Below are 26,968 nucleotides of genomic sequence, written 5' to 3' on the forward strand. Positions count from 1 at the left end.
ATTGGTTAAAGAAACAGCAAAACAATAAGAAAAAGGTTATAAGAAATTTTAAAAAAAGAATGAAAAGAAAAATTTAGGCATTAATGCTCCTTTCAAAATACCAGCAGAAATCGGTGGTACAATTTTTCAAATTATTCTGCATATGTACATAAATATATCTTTTTCTCTTGTTTCTTTTGTCCTTTTCCTCATCCCAGTTTTTCCTTGCATTTGAACAAATTCTTTCCCTCTTACAGTATCTATGTACTCTTCAGATTCCATTTACTTTTTCAGGTTCTCACAATAGTGAGACAGTTTGATATTTGCACACATGGATCTGATTTATTTCACTTACCAATGCAGTCTCTAGTTGCATCCATTTATCTACAAAAGCCTGGAGTGTATCTTTTTATATGCATTTGGCACAGGGTCTGCAGGGCCTACAGGGTCTTGCTACATAGATCAGTGGTTCTCCTGTTTTCATCCTCCCAAGCACTGGGATTACAGGCGTGCGCCACCCCACCCAGTTTCAATGGCCATCTGAGCACACCCTGGGGGCGGGGCTGGCACAGCACACGGGATCAAACAGCTGCTGCTGCACTCTGCCTAAGCAGGCACTTTAGTCCACTGACTATCTGGCCAACCCCATGAATTTATCTTTTAGAGCTGAATAATATTCTGTCCTATAAAAATACCATATCTTTTTAATCCATCCCTCAGGTGATGGGTATTTGAGTTATTTACAAGATTTAGCTGTGGTAAATTGTGCTGCTAAACATGGGTGTACATACATCCCTTTGGTATAATGATTTCAGTTCTTTTGGAAAAATACCTAGGAGGGAAATAGTTGACTTGAATCAATCCAGGCCCTTGACCCCAACAGTCAAGAGAGAGGAAAGCCTGGCTACTGCTCCAGCTGGCAGCAGACCTTGGCATCATACACATGGCATTGGTTTTAGGTGCATGCAGAATGCAAGAGTTCTGAGGTTAAGAAGGCTTCCACCTAGATTTCAGAAGAAGGCCTGGGAGATCAGACAGTGTGTCCTGAGAAGGTCATGTGTAACGCTGTGAGTGAGAAGCCTATTCAGTGGAAACCCCAGAAATTTGGAAAACCCAGTAATGTGGATCATCTAAGGGAACCTGCAAAGAGGGAGCAAAGCTGGCCCAAGAGAAAAGCTATGGGAGCTACCACCAAGAGCGCCATAGGGGCAGAGCCATTTGGAGTTCACAATTTGCCACAGATTGCTTCAGATGATGTTCCACATGGACTACAGGACTTAATGTTTGTACTCCTGGATTTCGGACTTCTTTTGGCCACAGTGGTTTGTATCCTCTTGTATATACCTTCTGGTATGGCAGCGTTTATCATGTGCCTTTGAATGTTGGCTGTATTTAACTTTTTGTTTGTACAAGGGCTCGCAGTTGAGAGTTTGCCTTGGATCTTGGAGGGACTTGGACATTTCAGCAATGCTGAAACTGTTGGGACTTTGGCAACTCTTAAAGATAAACTAAAATACCTTCTGCACAAAGGGATGCACATGAGACTTTGGGGGGTCCAGGAGTGGAATGGTATGATTTGTGTCCAGTTGTCCCCCAAAGCCTCATGTGAGTCATGGGGCAGATGTGGCTCAGAGAGCAGTGAGTGGCTTAAGGGGGGGACCAGAGTGGGACAAACTTAAACTGGCAGTGTGAGCCCCCCTGGTCAGCAGGCTCCCTTGGAGGTGTTTAGAAGGTGATCCTGGACATGGCAGAACCCCAGCCTCTCTTCCAGACCCTGTAGAGCAAGGTAGTGGTACCTGCAATTGATGCTACCTCTGGCAGGGAGGAGATGTTTTGGAGAAGACAAAGGCACTGACCCTCACTCCTGAGTAAATTAGGCTCCAAGGTCTTGCTACATAATTCAGGGTGTTTTAAACTATGAAACCTCCAGTAACTGTGAGCTGAATAAATCTTTCCTTCCCTCATTTTGGGTGTCAGTTATTTGTCCCAACAATGAGGGAAGAGTAACTAAGACACTATGCCTCAGGTGATGGGCATTTGAGTTGTTTACAAGATTTAGCTATGGCAAATTGTGCTGACAAACATGGGTACACATATTTTGCTTTGGTATGATATTCTCAGTTCTTTTGGAAAAATATCTAGGAAAAGAATAGTTGGCTTGTATAGGACCTCCTCTCCTAGCTTTTGAGGAATCTTCTTATTGATTTTTATAATGATTGTACCAGCCTGTACTCCCACCAACAGTGGAAAAGTGTTCCTTTCATCCCCAAAGATTCTTTAGCATTTGCTATTGGTTGACTTCTTGATGATAGTCATTCTTTCTCACATGAAATGATATCTCAGCCTTGTTGTAATTTGCATCTCTTGAATGAACAATGATGCTGAACGTTTATTCATATATCTATTTGCCATTTGTATCTCTTCATTTGTGAAGTATATATTTTTCTCAGATGCCCATTTTTGGATTGGGTCTTTGAATCTTGGAGACCTGATTTTTAAAATTCTTTATATTTTATAGATAGGAGTCCTTTGTCTGAAGGACAATCCACTCTCATTTTTTTTCCCAATTTGTGGGTTTCCCTTTTATTATTAGTAATTTCTTTTGATATTCAGAAAGTTTTCAGAGAAACCAGATCGAAATTGATGATTCTTTCCTGCAGAGTTTGATTTTTGTTCATAAACTCTCTCCTGTGCGTATATCTTTAAGGTTTTTACCTACTTTCTCTTACAGAAGATTTAGTGTTTCTGTTTTAATATTTAAATCTTCGATTCATTTTGCCTGTAGTTTTGTGCGTGGAGATAGGCTTGGTTCTATTTTTAGCCTTCAGTATATGGAGAGCCAGTATTTCCAGCACCATTTATTCATAAGGATATCTTTCTTCCAGTGAATGTATTTGGCCCCTTTATCAAAGATAAGGTGGATGACTGTGTTTTTAGTTGTGTCTGCATCTTCTAATCTTTCCATTGATCCTCAGGTCTGTCTTTATGCCAGTATCATGCTGATTTTTTCACAGGAGCTTTGCAGTATAATTTCAAGTCAGGGATCGCGATGCCGCCTGCCTTTTGTCTGTTGCATAAGATTGCTTTTGCTATTCCTGGTCTCTTTTAATCCCAGATGAGTTTTAAGAGTATTTTCCTAGATCTGTGATGTACTCTAGTGGTATTTGAATCGAGATTGCACTGAATCTAGAAAATAATTATGGGAGTATGCCCATTTTCATATTGTTTGTTCTTCCTATCCAGGAGCAAGGAATATGTGTTCATTTCTGAAATCAAAATTAATGCTAGAATAAATGTGGCAATCTGAGCATGGAGACACTTGCTGGTGATCTTAGATACTAAGGAGAATGAGGCAGTAGTTTCACAAAGTAGAAACCAGCATTGGCAACTTTGAAAGACCCTGTCTCAAAATGAAATAAAAAGGGCTGAGGATGTAGCTCATTGTTAACCCAGCAGCATGAAGAAGATCTTGGGTTCATTTCCTAGTACCACAAACACACAGACAGACAGACAGACAGACAGACAGACAGACAGACACACACACACACACACACACACACACACGTGTGTGCGCGCGCGCGTGCGTTAGCAAGATGGAGTGGGACAGTTGTGTGTAATTTTGGTAGGACTATCTATCCCAATAAACTTCATTCCCAAAGTCTTGCCCTCACTAATTTATGACCAATGTGAATTTCATACATTATCTTTTCTAGTCATTTGGGACACACACATACTTATTTACACATGACATACATACATGTCTTCTAGCATTAAACCTAAATATCTGGAACAGTAAAATCACGTGCAGATTAGGAAATCCTTCTTTTATATATTATATTATGTAGGGTTCCAGCAAGGAAGATAAAGCTTACTAGGACCTAAAACACAGCAAATTACAATTGTCATTCCATAGTCAAAGAAACTAAGGCACAGAAAGGTTAGGCACATTGCTGAGGCTTAAGAGGCTGGGTTGTGATTTGAACCTGGACAGTCTTGCTTCAGAACCAGTAATCCACAGTATACATTGGTCATTTTGAGGATTTTTTTTCAGAACTGGGGACTGAACTCAGGTCCTTGTGCTTGCCAGGAAAGTGCTTATTCTGCTGGGCTGTCTTCCTGGCCCCATACATTGGCCAGTATGCGATGTTATCATTCGACTTAAAATAACTACAAAAAAGTTTAAGAAAACAGTGTCCCCTTTCAGAATATTTATCTAAATATATTAACAGTGACTTTTTGACTAGGCTAAGGCCATTAATTTACCTATTTTAGCTTTTTCTTTAACACTTGTGGGTGTCTTGGCCAGTATTAAGATGAATTTCAGAATTAATTAGAGCTACTAACCATCATCAATTAAGATGTTTCCTTAGGATATGTGCATCTTTCCATTAGAATTTTGAGAACTTTGATTGGTTCCTAAAAAATCTAAGAAATTAACTGCTGTTTATTTTTTGACACACTGTATAATTCACTTGAGAAATCCCAAATTATTTATATCAGTCCAGTGTTTAATAAATGAAAATTCTTTAATCAGATATTCTGCCAGTTTATAATTCAAAGAATAGATAATTTTAAATTTTAAAACTAAGAACAATCTTAGAAGCCATTTTCTTGGGTGCAGGGAGATAGCTCAGTAGAATAAGTGCTTGCCTGGCAAGCACAAGGGTCTGAGTGCAATCCTTGGTTCTACACACGTACACAAAAAAGGCCATTTCGTTTTCCTTGCTACTTTATTCAGAGAAATGTGTAAACCAATATACCTAGATAGGTTAGGAAAGCCTGACTTTTCTTTCAGTAGAAAGGCATGAGGCGACTAGTGTTAGGCTTTATCATAAGAATACTTTATTTACACTGACACATACATGTATATATCTTATAAACTAATTATAGAGATATTACCTTATCACTATATTCATGATAAGGTAATAGTTACCTGAAACAGATATTTTGATTTCTAGTCCTTGGATATATGATCGAAACTTAATGATTGAATGATTTATCCACAAATCACAATATATATTAACAAGGCACAGCCATGCCCGGAGATGCTGATTCTAGATCTCACAGGCTTTTTGCTCTTCTGTGCTTTGAGAAGAGAGGACCAGATATTTAATTTCATTTATTTTTATATCAAATGTATCGGTACATATATTTGGAATTTAGTTTTTAAAATGTTGTATGTCACTGTGATTACCTTTATACACATTATTATCTAATTAGTTACATAAAGCATTCCAATTTGTCATACTCAAATTTACCACTGACCTCTGTAGACAGTTATGGACTCTGATTTGAGAGTTTCCAGGAAAGAATAATTAATACCTAAAATGCTCATATTTGAAATCTAGTCACTTTAAATATCATCAGTTAGGCGAAGGCTGTTGTCCTCCATAAAGAGAAAAGTGTTGGGAAGAAATAGTGGAAGCTTGAAGGAATGTGTCTGTCAGTGAAAGATTCTTGGAGAAGGAAAAAAATGCCAGGCCTACTGGCTGCACATTTAACCAATGGAGGATAAAGAATAGTATGATAAAAAATTGTGCTCATACTGAAGATGTGCCAAAAAATTCAATCATTACTCTCTAAACAATGTAACAACCATTTAGGTAGCACTTGAATTGTACTATTATAAGTAATCTACCTGATTTAAATTACACAAGAGGGGTTGTGGTGTTGGTGGAAAAAAGATGAACTTTAGCACTTAGAAGGAGGCTGCAAGCCAAAGTGGACAGTACTAACAAGTGCATTTGCTATCCAAATCAAAAATGATAACAAATTTGAAAATAGGGACTAGACAAAAGAGATACAACACTACTTGGATATTGCCAATCATGACCCCAAAATTGACTTAAAATCCTAAAATACACATTTGTTAGGAGCACTGTTTTACCACTGGGCTCCACGACTACCCTTAATGAACAATATAACATCTTAGCAATAAAATATGATATCTGATTTGGGAAGCTATATAATTAAGACATGTAACAAAGTTAAAACAGATGAATTAAAAGGGTGTTAAGGAAAGAGTAGTACCTTCAAAACGAAGAACTTAAAACTTGGGCCAGGAAGATGGCTCAGTGGAATAAGCGCTTCCCTGGCAAGTGCAAGGGCCTGAGGTCAATCCCTAGTTGTGCCACACACACACAAAAAAGAACTTACTTTTTGTCTATAAAACTTTAACTTTTAAGTCCATGCTTCGGATTTATAAGAGATGTGACAAGTCTTGCGTGAAATATTTTTGCTATAATATTTTTACTACATATTTTATTTTTACAATGAAAAAATTGACAATATCGTCAACTTTAAATGTATATGTATGCAAGTCTCCTACACTTTCTGGGCTCTGGGTATAGTCAAACCACAGAAGAGAGCTATTACACGAAGAGAAAAGGCTTCAAATTCCAAGAATGCTTTTATAAAACAAATTTTTAAAAAACAACTTTAGCCTGTCATGTCACATTCCCACATTGCAGTGTATATGTACATTGAATCAACTTTTTACTGATGTGTTCTTTGGCCTTATATAAACACAGCATAAATTCATTAGATAGTAGTCAGTTCCTACTGGGAAAACACACAAGATGATTTAGAATAAGGTAATTTGAAATTATGGACATTGGATGAATGAACTTGAGTAAAACATAATTTTTCTTTTCAAAAAAATTACTAGTCAATTTACTAAGACGTGGTTAGTAGAACTATTGAGTAAGAATTAAAATAAAAACTCTGAACTTTGCATCCAACTATTAATAAGTGCAAATTTCCGATCAGACCTTAAATAAAAAGTGCCTAGTAGTAGCCTAACTCATCACCAATTACAAATGTGTTATTCAGCATGAAAGACAGATGGATCCACAGAGAAAAACAGTAATATATTAGAAAGGAGAGTGGGAGAGGAAGAGAGGACAGTGGAGAGTACACCTTTATCTCTGTCATAGATCCTGGTGAATTGGTGTGATGGGAATCAAAATGAACCATAAACTATTTACAAAATCCTTGGTTTCCTCATGCCAGTTTTAGATTCTTGTACTGTCTTCTGTGGTTGTAAATTTTGCTTTCTTTTATATTCTACAACCCAAATCAACCTTCCCTCCCCCTGTGAAAACCACACTGAAACTCCACACAGATGATTTATTTTTTGTAAACCAAAACATCGCTTTCAACTTAACCCCAGGGCTCCCATGCTCCCAAAGCATTCCTCTTCCCGAAGCAGGGCCATGATAAACAGCTCTTGTGGGATTAGGGTTCCCACTCCTTTACATTTCTTTCCTTTCCAAATTCCTCAGTAGTTTTCAAAAACAAATCCGATTCTTTGCTTTGATCCCCAGAGGGCACCAGTTACCCGTGATTTTGGCCAGCTGCCCTTTCCACACTTGTCACTCTAGCCAGGTTTAATGGGTCCTGGGTAGCGAATCCTGCCTGCATAGCTGGCCGCCTCTGCGAATACTAACAAGTAGCTCCATAACTAGCTGGCGTCGTTGAGTGCATTGTCCCTGCACCAGCTCCCCGTAGCTTGACCATGACTCTGTAAAATACATTGCACTTTTTTCTTCACTGTGCAAGTCACTGAAAAGAGACCAAGGAAAGAAAAATAATTTGGCCCATCCCAGGCAGCAGTTAGTAAAAGATGGAGCCAGGATTTCATCCTGCCCAGTTCGAATAAATTGATTGTTTAAAAAACAAACAAACAAACAAACAAAAAAAAAACAGTGTTTTTCTTTAGTTGAGAGATGATAATAACGGTAATAGTAACACAAAATATAATTTTTACTTACAAAGTGCAAAGCCATTTACCACCATGCTTCATGTAGGTCTCCCATAAATAAGGGAGGAATGTGTTTTATCACTGTTTTATAAGTAAAGTGAAATCCTAAACTTGGTGCTGTGACCTCTGTTTTACAAGAACAAATGAAGAAGATTACTTTGCATCACTGAGCATCATTGTACAGACCCTTCAAGGTACTCCAACTGCTCTCGTAGTAAGCAGAACTTCTTCTAGGACCACGACAGCTTGGGGGAGGAGTGGGAAAACAGCGCTGCCCCTGTGTAACACATTTCACATCTACTCTTACAACCAGGAGGGTTTTCTCACCCAGGTTTTAAGTCCCACGGACTTCTTGCCGTAGCTGTTAGGGTTTAACTAAATCAGAGCATTCCAGTCATGTTGTCTCCGTTCAAACAAAAGGCAGGTCATGAGTTTGCACTATATTTAAAATTTACTCTTTTCTTTGATGAGGTAATTTGGAGGATTTTTCAAAGTTATTGCTTTGTTTTGTTTTGCTGTGCTTTTTGTTAGTTTTTGTTAGACTCTCTTCTGTAGTCTCTGTAATAGGAATGGACTTGTGCCTATTGATTATTTTCATCTGCTTCCACAGGTATCCCTCCTCGACTTGGACCTGAGGGTCCATCTAGCACTGTAGGAAACCAACTGGAAAACACTGGGATAGCCGCCACGCAACTGTGCAGTTCATGGGGCGCGTCTGTTGCATGGAAGGTGTTTATGTACCTCACTCCCTATAAAACTTGCGGGTAGTAGGATAATCCCATGACAACTGCGCGTTTCTTACTCCACCTAATCAGTGAGCATAACTCTTGCTCTTTATATTTTTTGTGAGGATCTTTAATCTATAGCAGGCAAATCTATGGAAACAAAATGTAGACGACTGGTTTCTATACTCAGGGTGGGGGGAACCTTGAAAGCAAGGTTTTTTAAATTTACTTTTCTAATGAAAACATTGTAAAATTCACTGTGTAAATGGTTGCAAAACTGTCCACACAAAAAGACACTGATTTGTTCAGCTAAAATGGGTATGTTTCTACTTGACCTGTATCTCATAAAATGTCACCTACATTTAAAAATAATGGAGGAATTACAGGTTCCATAACCACAGATATATCTACTCTCTAATTGCCAGATGAATTCTGTTGGCTATTTCTATATGCATGTCTTGCTAAAATGTAAGATTAAAACGTTCTATCAAATCATATAAAAAGCATTGCAAATTATTATTATTATTATTATTATTATTATTATTATTGCAGAACTGGGGATTGAACTCAGGCTTCAGCGCTTGCCAGGGAAGCACTTATTCTACTGAGGCATCTCTCTGGCCCCTTTCAAATTATTTTTGATTGATATTATCACCATTCTATTCACTGAGGCTTTGAATCTTTTGGAAGAATCTATATGAGGGCATACTATCCATACTCATATGATTTATTTTCCTATGATACATCTTTTTTTTTATTTTATGGAAGGGTCTACAGGGTGTTCAGAATCTCACTACTAGATTGGACTTGTAGTGATCCGCCTGTTTACAGCCTCCCAAGTGCTGGGATTACAGGTGCATACCACCACACCCAGTCTCCTATGATGCATCTTTAACAGAAAAATTTATAATAATACCTCAATTCACAAACTTAATTATTTCCATAATTCTGGGACAGATGCCCAAAGTTGTGCTCCTTACCTGATACAGACTTGTGAAGGGAAGCAAAATTTTGCTGTTTCTGTTTGCAAACCAAAATAAACAGCAACAGCAGTGTTCATGAGCTGAGGCATTAAAACACAGACATATTTTACATAGTCTGAAAATGTCTATATATAGTTATATATATTTGAAATATAATTTTGTCCATTCTGTTTCTCTAGAGGATCCTAACTCAACCTTTGCTTCAGTTATTACAGTCTTGGTTACATGTAAGAGAAACCCTGATTTAAACTGAATTGCACTTCATTAGACAAGACAGGCATCTCTTTCAAGAGTGGTTCATTCACTGGGTAGTGAAGACGCAGGACTTATCTCTAATCTATCAAGGCCATAGTTATTTTCATCTTCAGACCTGTAGCTGATGCTCCAGGTAACCGTGTTTCCCAGCCACAGTCCCAGAAAGCAAGCTAAAATATATCTTTGCATTAGTTTTGCTTTTTTCTCAAGTAAGCTCTTTGAGAAGCCTGTAAAAAGAATTTATCTTTAAGACCAGAGAATTGGGAATTTGGATCATATACGATCATTGGTGTTAGGGTTTTTTTTATTATTTAACTTTTTATGTTTCCACTATGCAATGATTACAAACATCCTCTGGGGGGTGGTAGTGAACAGGACACCTTTTAATAGTTTTCATCTCCCTTTCTCCTCCTTTCTCCATCTATCTCTTGATCCCCTTCCTATCTAAGAAAGATCTCTCTTTCTAGCTCGCATTGTCCTTCCTCTCTGTGCTACAATGGAGTTCTACTCTTCTATAAAGAAATAAACTTGAGGCATTTGTAGATGTAACTTGAGACCATAATATTAAGTGAGATAAATGAGACACATCAGTTTAAATATTGCATGTTTTCTCCCCTGCTGAGCTTTTTGACACCGTGAACTGCGCCTCCTTGCTCCCCCACGTCCTTCTGTCCTTGATGCCCCTTCTTTGGAACCTAGCTTACCATGGACTGATTCTCTGAATTTGTGAGCAAAATAAGCCTCTCCTCCTTTAAATCATGCTGTTAAGTACTTTCTCCAGTAAGAATCTGAAAGATCATTATTTTTCATTTTATGTACTGATATGCTAGTAATCATTGGGAAAGAGAAAGATGAGATGTGGGAAAGTGAAGAAATTTTTTGCCTTTCTTTTTATATGTTGTCATCAACCCTGAGATTCAATGTTGATGGACGAAGTTATACAGGTCAGAATAGAGCTACTTGCACCAAAAAAGGGAGCTTATTTAAAAAATAAGATTTTCTGAAGTAGGTATTTCATGAAGTTTAGGATATGGAAATAAATCTGGCTCCCTTGAATGTGTATCTGCAGTTGCACTGTGTTTGGATTTCCCATCTCTCCCTAGTTGATGCATACAGGTAAATATTTTGGGTATTTCAACCCTTATTGAAAACGTTCAAAAGTAACAGTAGAAAATAGTTCTTAAACTCACAGAGCAGAGCATAAAGAATTCATTATACTCATAATAATTTTAATAAAAAATATAATGAACTGATTATTCAACTTACGTCAACTTTTTAATGTCCAAAAATGTATGCTCAGTGTTAGTTAAATTCAATGAAACTACAAAGAGGAATTCAGAAGCACTACACTTTTTGACAGTTAAGTAATCATAACTTTTCAGTTGAATGAAATGAAAATGATTCATAACTATTGTGAAATTTGTGACAATTTATTTATTTATTTTTAAGCTTACATGACTTAGAAACTGGCTCTTAGTAAGAAAAATACTACAATAATAAATCAAAGGCAGGATAGATAGCTCAGCGGGCTAAGAGCCTGCTTAGGCAAATGCGGGCCTGGGCTTTAATCCCCGGCACCGCATGCTGTGCTGCTCCTGCCCCCGGCACACTGAGCCCCGACGAAGTCCAGGCGTGCTGGTGCATGCCTGTGATCCCAGCGCTGGGGAGGCTGAAAACAGGAGGCTCACCATGAGTTCGAGCTGTGTAGTGAGACCATGCACAAGACACAAAACAAAACAAGATAAAAAACTAGCTATTGAATTTATATATGGTTTATATGGTTCTTTTAACTTAAAATTTATATGGAAAAAGAAAACAACTCTCCTAGAGTTGTTAAAAATGATGTAACAAGAAATAATTAAATGAATTGTGTCAAATTTTTTTGGAAACCAGTTTGTTTATTTTATTTTATTTTATTTTATTTTATTTTATTTGTATTTTAGTAAGGGTCTACAGGGTCTTACTATGTAGATCTGCCAGTGTTCAGCCTTTCAAGAGCTGGGATTACAGGTGTGTGCCGCCACGCCCAGTCTCACTCGTCATCTCAGTCAGTATGCCCTGGGGGCGGGGCCGGTAGGGCACACAGCTGGGAAATTGAACCACAGCCGCTGTGTCTGCCTAAGCAGGCGCTTTAATCTGCTGAGCTATTTGGCTGGCGCTGGAAGCCAGGTTTGAGAAAGTAGAAATGAAAACAAAATTTCCAACAAATATAAAATATTTCTGGTGACAATTATAAAATTTAAACATCAGCCACATATTGTATAATATTATTGAATTTTATATGTAACAATGATTTTATGAATATACAAGAAAACACTCAGGAAATATATTCAGAAGGATATAAGAATGAGGTGTCAAGAAGACAATGATTTGTTTTCAATAGCTTAGTATCATGTAAAAGGAAAGACAGATAATGAAATACAGCAAAATGTTAAGCATTGGGAAATCTAGAAGAACAAAACACTAAGTCTATTAACACTAGTATTTCAAAGATTTTTCAGATTTGAAAATTTGTAGGATAGAAGTTTAGAAATAAGTTCATCTGATTACTAATGAAATCTGAATGCTGAGTATTTTGAGATATATTTTGGTTCTTAGGATTATAACAATCCTAGGATATACATATATAATACTACTACAGTTTTAGAAGAGTAACGATAAAAATTCTACTTAGACAATGTCAATTAAGCAAAAATAAGAATACAGCTACAATTAGAAAAGAAATTTGGATACTCTTTAAATGCAGTGTTTATATGACAGTGTTTAGTAATGAATTTGTAATGTGTGAGATATGTTACATATTTTTCTGCTCTTCAAGATGACTAAATTCCATAATAAAATTTGATATACTAAATGTGTGAATTTAAGACACTGTTAAGAAAAAATGAATATTTAAATGTCTCAAAACATTTTATTTCTGTACATTTTCATTAGTTACACGACATATAAATATATAAAAATATAGTTATATTGGAAATTCATATTTTCTGTTTAATGTATTTATAAGATTAACAAATTACACATGAAACCACAGCAAAAGATACGTAAGGGCAAGCAGTATGACAATATCTAATTAAGTTATACATCCAAGTATATTCAAGACATGAATAAATTATAGATGTTAGTCTTTTAGTATTTTTTTAATCTTGCTGGAATTTTACATTAAATATATAGGTCAATTTTGAGAGAGATAAACTTCTTTTTCATTCTAATAGTCTCAAATTATGGGGGAATACCTAGTTTATGGCTTTATTAGATCACCTTTAATACCTAGCTTATGGCTTTATTAGAGCACATTTATTAGATCACCTTTATGGCTTTATTAGATCACCTATGGCTTTATTGATCTAAAAAAGACCCATTTATTTGAGTCTTCTTTAATTTTGCCAATCTTTGGTGTCTCCTAGATAGAATTCTCTAACATTTTGCTTGATTTGTTTCTACATGTTCTTAGCATACTGATACTGCTAAAATGGTATAAATCTCTTTGTTAATTATTGCTGCTAGTGGGACATGTTGGGGATAGGGCTGTGTAAAGTTTGAGTTGTTGACCACAGTGCTCTGTGGCTATGTTAGAGAAGCTCATATTCACAGCTTCCGAGGACAAGATGACACCACAGGTGAGGATGTTGGGCACTCACTCCTATTCCAAGGCAACAACTGTCAACCTAGATCAGATAGTCCTCCCAATTAGCAAGGTTTACAGCTTAGAATGTCTTTGTTCTACTTCTCATGGCCTTGTTCATTTTTCCTGGGCTTTTCTGTCTCAGATGTGTGCTAGACTCTTCCTGAAATCCCCTGAATTGTTAAGGGCTCAATACATATGGACAATCCAAAGACCTCTTTGTCTTAGCTTCAAGAGTGTGCTGATCTTCTTGGACTTCCAAACTCCATGTTACTTGTATCTTTTATTTAGCCTCTGCCTGTACACTAATTTTAGGAGATGAGAGGTCTAATCTGCTCCAAATAGGGAAATATAGCCAAGTTTTAAACAATGATTCTTTTATAGCAACATTGATTAAATTCTAAAAAAAAACTTCTTCTACTACTACTACTACTACTACTACTACTACTACTACTACTACTACTATCATTGTTATTATTATTTTCATGTATTTCATACAAGGTCACACTACGTAGCTCGTACTTGTAGTGATCCTCCTGTTTTCAGCCTTCCCTGTGCTGGGATTGCAGGCATGTGCCACCACATCCAGTCTTGGTGGCCAGCTCAGTGCTTCCAGGGGTGAGGCTGGCATGGCATGTGGAGCCCAAGGATGGAACCCTGGTCTCTGAGCTTGCCGAAGCAGGCACTTAGTCCAGTGAGCTATCTCACCAGCCCTAAATTTAATTATCACTTTTGGGGACATTCAGTATCCTCAGTTATATTATTTGCTAATTATGATAGATTCTTTCTCTTCACAATTTTTCAGTTTGTTTTTGGTACATTATTATCATACAATATAAAGATCCCCACACAGTGGAAATGTAGTAGAAAGCATTTTTATTTTGTTCTTAAATATCATATAGTATCCCTAGTATAAGAACTCAACTGAAGAAATACAAACAGAAAGATATATCAATTAAAAGGAAAGTGAGAACTTGAGGATGGAACAATGAGGAGAGGGCAAAGAGAAAAGCTGGGAAACACGATGGGGCAAAGCCATACATTTATACACACAAGATGGGCAAAGCAACGATCCTGAGAAACATCAGCAGGTTTTTGAAACTAGCAGTTAACTGGTAGGATACTCACCCTAACTAAATATGTATGTCGATATCTGATATAAAATTTTCCCTTTCAAAATATGCTGCAGGAATTTTTTGTATATTTCTAACTTCATAATATTTTCCTAGAAGTTTTGATGTTTTTTCTTTTAAATCTTTGGTAGATGTTGAGTTGCAGTGATTTATTTCTTGTCTATTTACCATAGTTGATTTTACTTTATTCCTTAAGTATTGTGAGCTATATTGATGCAGTTTTAAACATTAAAATGTTAAACTAACCTTGCATTCCTTGAGGATATCCAATTGATTTCATTGTATTTGCACACACACACACACACACACACACACACTCACACTTCTTATTTATAGAGTTTGACAATTTTTGTCTAGTGTTTCTGTATCAGTTGTGATGATGAAGATTGTTATACAATTTTCTTTTATGATTTTCTTTTCAAGTTTTGGTACAAAGACTGGACTGGGCTCATAGAAACGCTGAATAAAAATGAAATGACATTTTTGTTACTATTTGCTTACATATTTATTTATTTCAGGCCAGCCTTGAACTCACAGTAATCTTTGTGTCTCAATTCCTGAGTGTTCGGGTTATAGGTGTGGGCCACCACACTCAGCCTCATCTTTTCATTCACAGGTAAATTCATTACAAGGGAACTTTCTATAGAATATTTGTATATTTAATTAATCATTTCTCTTTATTTTGTTTTTTTTAATATTTAATTTAATTTGGTCTAACTTCTTGCAGCAGATATGCAAATTATTGACTTCATTTTTTTCCTACGCATTTCATGATTTCTAGTGACAATTTTGGCTACATTCTGTGAGTTTTAGGTGTGTCAGACTTTCATTGTAATTTGTACTAGAGTCTTTCTGACTTTTATTTTGGTTTCTTCTTTTTCAAAGAGCAAAATAAAAGCTACATAATAGAAAATAGGGGAGTCTATCTTTCAAAAAAGAGAGATAAACTTAGAGGAGGGGAGAGGAGAGAAAAGGAAGGGAATGAAAAAGGAATTGAGGTGATGTAGGTGAGAGGCCACCTTCCAATGATGGGTGTAATCATTGTGCACTGCAAATGTGCACTAGTGAAAATAAGATGTAAAAACTAGGAGAACAATTCCTTACATACTTCAAGCTTATTTTATTTCATTTTCCTATTTTGGAGACTTTCTTAATTCTCTCTCTTCTCTCTCCTTTCCTTCTTCTTTTTGCCCCATCTAGTTTCTTTCTTTTTTCATTACTATAGGTTAATCTCAGGTAGTTTTTCTACTGAACAGCATCCCCAGTCACTTTTATATATTGTTTCGGGGCAGATCTTAGTAGGTGGCTAAGCTTCCCAGGATGAGTCAAACTTGAGATTCTTATACCTTAGCCTCTGAACTTGCTGGAATCACAGGCATTCAGGGCCATGTTGCACTTAGTCATCTCTCCCTGTCTCTCTCTGTGTCTCTCTGTCTCTTTCTGTCTCTTTCTGCCTGAGGCAAGATTTCACCATGAATTTCAGGTCAGCCTGGAACTCACAGTAATCGTCATTTCTCAGCTTCTGAGTGTTAGGGTTATAGGTGTAGCCACCACACCCAGTCTCATCTTTTCTTTAGTCTCCAACACATGGCCCATTTTGATAAATGTTATATGTAAATCTGTAAATTTTTGTATCTGACAATAAAAACAGATTGGTTAATTTTGACTGTCATATCTTCACCTTTTTGATATTTCTGTATTGATATTTCTGTATGTTCTAACAATGTTGAGTGTTAAAATATTATAATTTAATTTCACACTATATTCCTCAAAAGAATTATAAATGGGCAATCATTATATAAAAAGTGTTTAACAGTTTTAGCCTCCAAAACATTCAAATCAAAATTACATTGAGACCCTATGTCACCCCAGCAAAAATAAATATCATCTCACTCCAGTAAAAAGAACTATTCTGAATAAAACAAGAAGCAAGCAAACAAAAAATCCAGTAAATTTTGATGAGCATGTAGAGAAAAGTGAAACTGCTGGTGAGAGTATAAATTACTTTATTTAGTATCAAAATATATATGAATGTGCTTCAAAACCCACAAAAGAAATCTAGTATATGCTCCACGTTGTGATTGCTCTGCTTATATTCCAAGGAATTAATGACAGCAGATTATGGAGATGCTATACAGTCATGCTTACTGAGACACAGTTCAACAATAGCCCGCTCGTGGCATCAGCCTAGGTGAGTGATAGATGAGAGTACAGAGAAAATGTGGTATGTATACACAAGAGAGTATTATTCAGCCACAAAGAAATATGAAATTTCCAGCAAAATCAATAGAATCAGAGACCATCATATTAAGTGAAAGAAGCCAGACTCAGATAGACAGATATGTTTCCTTTCATACGTAGAACTCAGATAAAAATAACACGGCAGTAGAAGGAGACTGTTGGAGAAGATGGTAGAGAGCCAATGGAGAGTGGGTGTGGTCAAAATACTTATATAGAAGTGTGCCTTGAACCCCATCGCTCTACAATCCTAACATGTACTAGAAAGATATTTAAGACACACAAGAAAATCCCCGGTACTATCATGGGAGCAGTATATATTTGCTTATTCTTCTTTTCGCTCTGCCAGCTTTTTCTTTATATACCCAAGATGGTGTGATCAACCTCTTACACATTTCTGATCTTTGGAGTCATTTATTATACAAGATAACCATTATAAAGCTTTTTCCTAAAAGTCACATTTTCTATCCTTAGCACAGTTTACTCCATCTTTTATTTCCCTTTGCTTCCTAATTCACTATACAACCACCCTCTGAGTTGTAACTCTTCATATCCTTAATACTTACTGAGAATTTTTGAAAGCAGCTTATATATTCTTAATTCACTCTGATCTTGCTTATATTTCAGTCAGAAAAATTAATGCTTAGATTTATTGTAATGAATAATAATTTGGGTTTAAAGTTCATTTTCTTTCTTATGAGTCCCACTTGTCCTATGTGGTTTTCTTCTGTATTTTCTGTTTTTTGGGGGTTAATTAAATTATTTTATTATTTATTTCCCTTCTTTATTATGTGCTGCTGCTATCTTAGCCATCTTTTTCTCAGCAAGTGTGTCAAAATTTCATCCACAATCATGGTGGGCTTCTAATGACTGACCTAAAGCTATATTCTTCTCAGCAGTAGTATCTCCAGTAATAGGGCTCTATACGGCTATCAGTGCCTAGAAATGTCATCCACTCCCAAAGTCATTTCCAACCAATGGACTGACTGAAATGGCAAAGATTAAAAACCTAGTTTCACTTAAAGTTGGGCTGGGTGTGCCACCTTTGCCCTCAAGAGTAACTGGGAAGTGAAGTGGAGCTTACATGGCTCATGAAACTATATCTTTTTCTTTTTTCTGTTTTGTTTGTATTTTTAGAGAAGGGTCTACAGGATGTTCAGGGTCTCACTACTAGATTGGACTCATAGTGATCCATCTGTTTACAGCCTCCCAAGATTTGGGATTACAGGTGCGCACTACCACACCCAGTCTCAACTGTGGTCTCAGTGCACCAGTGGGCTGCCACATTGGACCTGGGGATTGAACCCTTGGTCCCTGCTCCTGCTTACAGGCACTTTAATCCACTGAGCTATTTGGCTGGGCCCATTGCAAAACTACATAATTGTTTTGTTTTTGCTCGTCACCAGTCCCACTCTTCTGAATCCTCACAGGTTGCTTACACTGACTTCACCGATAATCACAGAATTCTTTCACAGAATTCCCATTTTAGGTCTTTTTGTATGATTCCCATCTAAAAGGATGTCTAAACATGCACATTAGTCTTTCAATTGATTGCTCTTATTTTACTGCTTCTCTTAGAGATTAAAATAGTCTCAATTTTTAAATGAAGTAACAATCTGAGATAGCTTTATGCAACTTCAAAATAATTCCATTCAATAGATTAATGGTTCGTGTGGTATGTGCATAACCAGAACATGTTTACACCATATACCTCATTCTTTTGATCTTCAGTTTGTTAGTCATATTAATCCTGACTAGCTTCTTTCATTCAGGTGTACGCACTTCTTGATGTTTTGTTACTTGTTTCATCAGCTGTTGAAAAGAATCAGTCATTGAGAGAAACACTGAAGTCTTCTCCAACAAGCTCCTCCTTCTATGGCATTTCAATACAGTCTACTCTTCTATGAAATCTAACACGTTGCCTCTGACACGTGCTAGCACAGCTGTATCACTGTGTTTATGCAGTCAATATTAATTTAGATTTACTTCCCTCCTTCTCCTACCTGGTGAGGGCCATAGCACCCCCAAATTCCAGTTCAGTGCACACACTGAGGCTCATAACCCTGTCCATCCAGTTCATTAGCACTGTGTGGCTGCTACTTTAGGTTTACATGTCTATTCTGAGGCACTACTACATGTAGACTAAGGAACGGGATAATGAAAAAAATCTTTTTTCTTCTGGCTTTGTCATTTTTTGTTCGTGTCATTATTTTTCATTTTTAAACAATTCAGTGTGTTGGCACATATTTGAAGTACACAGTGGTTACGTTCAGCGTGTGAAGCTGCCAGCTGTACAGAACACACCTTAGTCCTTTTTGCGTCCTGTTCTTTACACCACCTTCCCCGCTCCTGCTCGCATTTCCGCCACCTACACCCTATGGGTAGCAGGGACTTTCAAGTGGGCACTGCAGTAATCTGGGCGCTTTCTCTCCACGTCGGTCCACCATCCATCTAGCGATGGGAATGCGGAGGTCAGCGGCCTGGCTTCGCAGCTCTTCATTTTATGAAGTCGTGCTTATCTTTGTGCATGGGAGCGCCAGCTAATCTTTTGCTAGGAGGAACAGTGTTCTTTCGTGCAACAGTAGCCTTTTACTTTACAGAATTTGCAAGTATCTACCTGGAGGCCATTAGAGCAACTTCCATCTTTCATAACGTACCAAGGTTGCAGAGGGCGCCGATGATGTCCCACCCTGGAAGCGTGTCCGGCGCGTCCTGGCCTGTGAGTCTGAGGAGCCTGCATCACAGAGGTCGCATCCCGCCCTGCGCCTCCGTCGGCGGCTCGCTCCTCCCTCCACACACGTGGACTGCAGAAAAAGAGAGAGACGGCGCCCGATCAGGGTCTCTATCACTCAGATTTTTGTGTCCTGTGTCTTGTTACGAAGAATTCACTGAGAATAGGAGGCTAAAGCCAGATTCACAAATGCCATACTGATTTAACAAGAATAAACACGAACATTTAAAAAATTTGACGAAGCAAGTATTAATGGTTATAGGGCACTAATTATGGGCAGTGAATACCATAAAATTAGGTTAAACTATGAGAGTCAGAATGAAGTGTTTGGGCTTTCAAAAGAACACAATAAATGAATTTGTAATAAAGTGCTGGAAAAGAAAAATCAACATTTGGAGCTTTTTAAATGTATAAAGTTTAGAAATGAGACTAGGAATCTCATGAGAAACAAATAATGCCCATATTCACAAATAATTGAGTATATCATAGGTGACGAAAGAGTTAATAAACATTAATGTGCATGTGACATACTTTGAGTTCTTTTTCTGTTTTTCCAATTGTTTTACTTCAAAACTTGATGATACGTAATTTTGATTAAAAAGGAGAAATAATCAGCTTGCCTTCCACGCCAAATTTTTCTTATCTGGTTGCCATGACAATCTCCTTCAAGAGTTATTTTTTTCCCTCATTTGTGAATTTGTCTTTTTCTTTTTTGATGTTATAAAAATGAGTTTTCCTAGGTAAGTAGTTTGATTTCTTTATGCTTAAAGGGTTTTTAAGAAATAAAAAAGCTTTTATTTAAAGCCTCTGTATTCCAGAGTGTCATGCCTTATTTAAAATTTAAAATGAAAAAGTTGACATCCTTTGTAAAAAAAAAAAAAAAAAGAAAGAAAGAAAGAAATCTATGTAAAGAATGAAGGTCTTTAGAGACTCTAAATTTTTACTTCTTCCATATTGCAGGCACTAATTGCATCATCTGCTATTGTTCTGTGCAAACAAAGACTTTTTTTTTACATTTGACTTTCGTTCCATTATTTTAAGCAATGAAATATTTTCCTAAGTCTCTAATTCACTGGGTAAGGTGGCCTTTACAGACCAAAATTCTAAATTATGAGTTTGACACCTGAATTTCCATCTTAATCTCTTGTCTGCACTAGTAAGCTGGATGTTGGAAAATCGTATGATCACTAGTGAATTATAACTTTTATCTTTCAAATGAGCCTGTTTAACCTTATACTTCTGTCCAATATTAAAACCATGCACCTCTTTACATAGTCTTGTTTTCATTGGGATGTTTGAATTATCTTTTTATACTGTTTTTCTAAGAATTGCCTGCTTATCTTCTATGAAAATATAATGCATAAAGTCAGCAAGTGTTTGCTGGGTTTCTCTGGTGAAGAACGCATGTGGCCTGCATTATTCCTGCTTTGACTAAAGTCACTGAATTTTCCAGAGAATTATAATGTGTGTAGAGACACCAGAGGTGATATTTATTGATCATTTTAATGCAGAAGACTAGATGACAGCATACTAACTTGTTTCATCCAGATGTTTTCAAATTTATTGCTACCCAGACACACAGAAGCAGAAACTAAATACTTTAAAAAATATATTGATTTATTTTTTATTTGATGTATTTAGTACAAGGTCTACAGGGTCTTACTATGTAGATCAGACTCCCAGTGATCCTTCTGTTTTCAGTCTCCCAAGAGCTGGGATTACAGGCGCCTGCCACCATGCCCAGTCTCAGTCGCTGCCTCAGCATGTCGGCACACTAGGGATCAAACCCCAGCCACTGCACGCTGCCTAAGCAGGCAAGAATCAGAAACTTTTTGAGAAGATATGGGCATATTCACAGGTCCTGCAGGTGATGCTGATGCATCTTATATTTTGAGCACTCTGGACTAGTCAATATTACTCTGTAAATCATTGAGGCAACAACTGTACCAGCTAGAGTTCATGGAGATCCACGATTTTCCAAGATAGCATTGGCAGAAGCAAAGTTAAGATGGGAATTCAGGCGTCCAGTTCCTAATCCAGTATTTGGTTCTTTTAGTGTTGGTTCTGAAGAAGCAGCATACATTGCTATAGTTTTAGGCCCATGTGGCGTGATGAAAAAGTATCAGTTGTTATGTGGATTTGCGTATCCTGCAAATATGAAACCATGGGGGTCATGTTTAGAATACAAATACTATGCTTTATTATGAAAGAATTTAACGGAAAATGATTTTCTATCATACTGTATAAAATGTGCTTGTTTTCATTATGATTTTTCTGGAATAATTTATCTCATTTAAATGAACAATTATTATTATCATTCTCATTGGAATTGTCATTATTATTTCATGCTGCTGGGAGGTGCACCTGGGGCCCTTTCCCTGAGTTGTACTCCTCAGCCACTTTATTTTTTATTTTGGGAGCTTCTCACTAGGAGGCTCAGGGTGGGCTCAACTTTGCAATCCTCCTGGCTGTGGTTCTCGGAGTGCTGGAATTACAGGCATGTGCCATGATGTCAGGCTAATTTCTCATCATTTTTACTATTAAGTATCTCCTCCTTATAAAAATATCTCTCCTTTTCTTGTAAATAGATATATTTAAGATTTTGGATCCTACATGTAGATTTAGATGGGCATCTAAACAATATATATATATATATATATATATATATATATATCAACAAAATCATTCGTTTATCTTATGGATTATCAGTATAAAGTCAAACCATAAAAACCCATTGTCACTACCCATTAGGCATCACATTAGAAGTTCACAGCCTGGCACAATTAACTGCTCTGCTCAAGGCCTTCCTATTGTGGCAGGTCATGTTTCTGGAACATTGTCAGAGCCAAAGCAGAAAGCTTTAGCAGCACCTGCCGCTGCTGTGAACAAAGGCATGTTGCGTTTATACAGCGGTTTTCATCCCAGGGTATTGGGGAGCCTCAAAGGAAAAAGCAGAGCTCCTATTCACAGCCCAGAAGAATGATTTTCTTTTCAAAACTCAGCGTGTGACTCACCTATATTCAGGGTCCCATGGACCACCCTCCTTTCCAGTCCACCAAGAGCCAGAAAAGTGATTGTCTATGCGGCATCTCTGAATCCCCCCACCCACTCTGCAGCTATGTGCGATAGTTTCACATAGTCACATCTGCAAGGCGCTGTCAAATGTGCAACGTGATCAGTCCCCAAAATTACTTTTATTTAGAAGGACATTAGACAGCTCTTATTCAGTGAAGATAAGGACAAGCAGCGATGCAAGCCAGACGGAGCTATTTAGGGGAACATGTAGCTGCCTCTCTGGAAGTGCCGTATTTTTAGCAGGACAGTCCTTAGAAAACATGATTATTATTTTGACAAAATTGCCTCATTTTCTTTACAAGAATCTTCATGGAAGACTGAATAAGTTATTAATTGTGCACTTTTCTTTTCTTATTTTTATGATTGTTATTTGATGTGTTATCTCTGTAGGGTTAGCTCTTCCAGGAAGCTAGTGTGGCTGTTTTTAATTCATCATTATCACATCAGTTTCCTTGTCCTCAGAGATGTCCAACGGCATCGCATGAACCATGGGAGTGTGGTGCAAAGTGCAAACCGACAGGAATATTTAAAATCACCCCGAGCTGCCCAGTAGGAAGTGGTGTATCCTGTACCCCTCTGTTTGCAGTGCAGTGTGCCCAACGGGCGTTTGCGGTCATGGGAGGAGTGCATCAGAGGGCTCAGGCATTACTGGTGGACTCCTGTTAGCCCCCTCTGTCCACTCCCATCCGTAGAAACAAGTAAACAAACAAGAAGTTGCTCTGAGAAAGAGAAGAACAGCTTCAGCTCTTTGCACTGCTGGGGCACAGGCACAGCTGCCGAGGCTTTGTTTCCAGGCACAAAGTAAACCTCAGGAAATTTCCTCATAAAAGACAAATAAGGAGCACAGGGGAGCCTTCAGTAAGAGGAACAGCCTGAAAGGTGTCAGTATAAATGGCTTCGAACAAAGGGAAAAGAAACAATGTTCACCTTAAGAATCTGAATTACTTGTTTTTCTAATTGAGTAACTAGAGAAAAAAAGTGACAAGAATAAAAAGTAAGCAATTCACTCTAAAGAAAAGATGAAGTTATGAGACCATGAATAATGGGAGAGAGAAGATTAAAAAGAGAAATTGTGATTTGGTGTTCACTAGTCTGAAATTATGTCTACAGAATACTACCATTTTCAGTAAAAGATGACACACATTTTTATTCATTTTACAAATAGTTCCCAGAAAATTAATTATTTAATGCTTAATTTAATGTGCTTAAGTGTCTATTATGCACAAGATACTTCCTCACCATGGTACATATTATTAAGGCCTTTCAGTAGTTCAAGCTTATTTGTATAGTAAGTGTTGTAGGCCTGATTCTATCAGAGTTACTGTGAACTTTGAATAAATTACCTAATTTATCTTGATCTCAGCTTCTTTATTTTAGAGGGATGAATGGACAAAATTATCTCGGATATCCTTTCTAGCTTTGGGTTTAGATCATTCATTATAGTAACTGCAGCCAGCACAGTGGATGTAGATTTGGTGTAAAACCGTTGCCGTGTTCTCCCTTCTGTTTAAAATACACCTCATCATCAAACCTTTCAATTTTTTCTGATTCTCTTACCTCTTATAAAAATCATGCACGTTTTATTTTTCCCTTTTCCTCCTGGATGTAGCTCTAATGTATGTATGAGGAAAGCAATCACAGGCAGAACTTCTAGAATATCCAAGCTAGAAAGACAATAACAGCCAAGTGCTCAGGCTATGTTGCCTTAATAGTGCTCTTTTCATATCCATTAACTTTATAAATACACCAGCACACAGGAATATTTTATGAACCATTTTACTTGAAATACATTAATCATTGCATATACTACCTAATACACATTTCCTAATAGAAACATATCAGATGTTTATATACAGCTTATTAATTTGCATACATATGACCTGAACTAAATTGGATTAATGAAGAATTTCAATAACTCCAAACCTTAAATTATTGAAATGACTGGTCAGATTCAGCTAGGCCATGGCCGCTGTGTTTTCTATATTTATCCAATGAGCTGTATTAAGAATTGTAACACACAGCCAATAAAGTTACTCAAAAAGTTAATTCTTTAACAATATTGGCACATTAAAGAATGTGTAACCCAGAGCTACTAAAATCTATATCATCAATGAATATGCTATGACATCCCATTTTATCCCACTGAGATAGAAGTCACTTTATCCTGATGGCTAGACCCCCATCACGCATGGTGCAGTGCCTTATCCTACGTTACTTTGGAAGATTTCTTAAGTTACACAATAGTGAATTTTTTTAATGTATGATTTCTTTGTCTCTTTTCTGCGATATACATCTTGTATTCTAAGTCTGAAGGTTAGTATTCGAAGAAAATTACTATCGTCTTGTTATTGCATCATGAAATGTTTAGTTGTATTGTAAAATTAAAATTAAATGATTTAAAATTTTTTATTTTATTTTTATATTAATTTTATTGAGAAAGAAGTAGCAATGAGAGTTTCAAAAAAGGTTAGTAGGACAGTTATAAAAATAATTAATATGGTGCATATCGTTGTCTTTGTAGTAGTTATTCATAGTACAAAATGCAGACATGATTTTTTTGTCTAAACACTATTAGTTCAAAATTTTCTTCTCATTGAACTAAGAGAAAGTAGCTGTATATCTCTGCTAACTATTTTGTGAAATAATTTAGAATAATTTCATTGTTTAGATGACACTGTGTAGGGTCCTGGACAACTATGCTATCATTAACACGCATGTTTTACTTCAAAATCAATGGAGGTTTTTTCCTATTCATACATACAGAAACTTTCTCATAGCATTCAAAAAATAGATGCTACTAAATATTACTGGTGAGACAAATATTTCCCAAAATATTTTTCAGCACCAAGAGGTTTTTTTTCTTTTTGTCCTAGTTAGACTTCCTACAGAAATGATTAATCTATTGTAACATATTGATAGTGAGTACAAGAATATTAGCTAATATTTTCAAGATCTAGGGCTGAGCTGGGCGAGGCTGTGGGAAGTGCAAGAAGCTCTGAGCACAGTGGTGAAAAAGCATTAGCAATGATTTCAGATGGAATTTTACACAGATCTTTATTTTCAGTATGTATGTTGAAGAGGATAGATGTATATAAACATTTGATTTCCTGGACCAAGACTTTTATCTTCTCTCATCCCTAACTAGCATGTAAATCAAGGAACCTTTTAAGTCTGTACTTGAGGAAGGTCCACAAGAACATCTGGGAGAAAACAGTGGATCCCACAGAAGCAGCTGCCTGGCAAGCACAAGGACCTGGTTCAGTCCCTGGTACCACACGCCATGCCAGCCTCCTAACCGGACGTGGTGGGACACACCCATAATCCTGGCACTGGGGATGCTAGCACAGGAGGATCGCTATGAGACTGCGATGCTCAGTGAGACCCTGCACCAAGCAAATGAATAAATAATTAAAAAAAAAAGCCAGTAGACCCCAAAATGAGAGGGTTTATTTTTTTTTTACTGTTTTTCTTTTCCTTCCTTCCTTCCTTCCTTCCTTCCTTCCTTCCTTCCTTCCTCTCTCTCCCTCTCTTTCTTTCTCTCTCTCTTTCTTTCTTTCTTTCTTTCTTTCTTTCTTTCTTTCTTTCTTTCTTTCTTTCTTTCTTGGCAGAACTGCAGATTGAACTCAGGCCCTTGTGCTTGCCAGGGAAGCACATAGACCCCAAAATGGAACCAGCACTTCTATGCAACTACCTGGCTCTTGTTCATAACAGAAGCTACATTTGACATTCATTTTGGGACTATCAAATTCAGGCTTTTTAGAGAATTAAACTCAGGATCATCATTATAAAAAGGAAATTTCCACTAGTCTATTGCTCATACAGATAAAATAATTCACTTACTAAGCTACACATTACATAGCAAGAGTTTTAATGTGTTTTCACAAAAAACATCACTGATGGACAGTCACTTAGTATCTCTTTGATTACTTCCAAAGACAGTGAGATGAGAAATAAAGCTAACTGGTGCTGTTGGGAAAAACTTGCTTTACTGCTACTGTATTTGCCTGCAGTTGGCTTTGACACTTGTGTGGCTAATGTATTATTATGCTGTTGGTCTCAAAGTAGCGAGGCTGTGCCCCTGTGTCATCAGTGTTAAGTTATTATATCTGAGATGAGTTGTGTCAAGCAAGTGAGAAAATTCACTGGTCACCACATTGCCCATATAAGCTACTGATTTGATTATGGCCAGTTTAGCAGATTAAAAATAGGAGTCGAGTGCAGCTTTGAAATGGTCTTTTGTGGTTGGTGGTGGCCACAAGGGAAAGGAGGAAAACAAAGAATAGCTTAGAACAGCGAGAGGATACCTCCTGTGCCCCGTAGGTAGATGGAGAGCTAGAAGGCAAGAAAGCCCAGAAAGGCACCTGGGAAGTTGTAACAGGCTTTCAGGGATCGAGGGTAACTAAGGTTGGATCAAAGTTGTTAAAACTTTGAAAGCAAAACTGTAAGGTTTTTTTTTTTTTTT

General features: G+C 37.0%; 1 pseudogene; it reads left to right on the plus strand.

The window, feature by feature from the left end:
- The first annotated feature begins 19,377 nt into the window (after positions 1-19,377).
- Positions 19,378-26,968, plus strand: part of LOC101582751 — a 25,412-nt pseudogene continuing 17,821 nt past the window's right edge.

The sequence above is a fragment of the Octodon degus genome, unplaced genomic scaffold (genome assembly GCF_000260255.1).
Source record: "Octodon degus isolate 3935 unplaced genomic scaffold, OctDeg1.0 scaffold00106, whole genome shotgun sequence".
Classification (NCBI taxonomy): domain Eukaryota; kingdom Metazoa; phylum Chordata; class Mammalia; order Rodentia; family Octodontidae; genus Octodon; species Octodon degus.